The sequence below is a fragment of the Triticum aestivum genome, chromosome 3B (genome assembly GCF_018294505.1).
Source record: "Triticum aestivum cultivar Chinese Spring chromosome 3B, IWGSC CS RefSeq v2.1, whole genome shotgun sequence".
Taxonomy (NCBI): Eukaryota; Viridiplantae; Streptophyta; class Magnoliopsida; order Poales; family Poaceae; genus Triticum; species Triticum aestivum.
The window spans coordinates 44,778,154-44,779,100 of record NC_057801.1 but is presented as its reverse complement, the minus strand read 5'-3'; positions in this window follow the sequence as shown (position 1 = coordinate 44,779,100).

Below are 947 nucleotides of genomic sequence, written 5' to 3'. Positions count from 1 at the left end.
TTACTTGTCGAAAGGACTATGATAGATCCCCTATACTTGTCGGTCTTCACCCTCCTCCCCATCCATTAGTCTCGGTTGGTGAAACCAACCGGGACTAAAGGTGCCGCTTTAGTCCCGGTCCGAGCCACCAACTGGGACTAAAGGTGAATTTCACCAGGTGAAAGGGCGAGAAGCACATGCCTTTAGTCCCGGTTGGTGGATCGGACCGGGACTAAAGGGGGGCCTTTAATCCCGGTTGGAGCCACCAACCGGGACTAAATGACTAGCACAGCGGTGTCGAATGTTTAGTCCCACCTCGCTAGTTAAGAGGAGCTCAAAGTTGTTTTGTAAACGTGGCTGCGACATGCCTCTCGAACTCCTCTCTAAAGCAGGCGGTACGTGCCTACCTCTTTGGCATGTTGGGCCTGCTAGCCTTGCGGGTCTGCATCCTAGCCCATATGTAGGGTTTCTAGTCGTATGCAGGCCATGGTGGCCTAGTAGGCGGGCAATTTTTTCTTTTTTTGCAGATGTTATGTTTTTTAAAAAAATATGTCATTTTTTGCATATATTATTTTTAGTTATATAATTTTAGTTGCATAAATTTTATACAATTTTAGTTGCATGTATTTTACTTTCATTGATTCTTTATAGTTCATTCCTTTTGCTATTAGAGTTTTACAAAAGCTTCTTATTTTGCTATTAAAGTTTGTAACAAAAAAGACTTTATGAAAATTATTTTTGGGATTAAAGTTTTTAACAAAAAAATACTTTGATAATTTTAGTAGCATAAATTATATATAATTTTAATATTATTTTGATCATAACAAGAGGTTTATAAAAGATTTTTAGTTGATTATTTTTGCTACCGAAGAATATTATAATTTTGTTTTACTTGCTCATAACAAAATATTTTAATTGAATCTTTTTAGTTCATTATTTTTGCTATTAGTTCATTCTTTGAGCTAAAT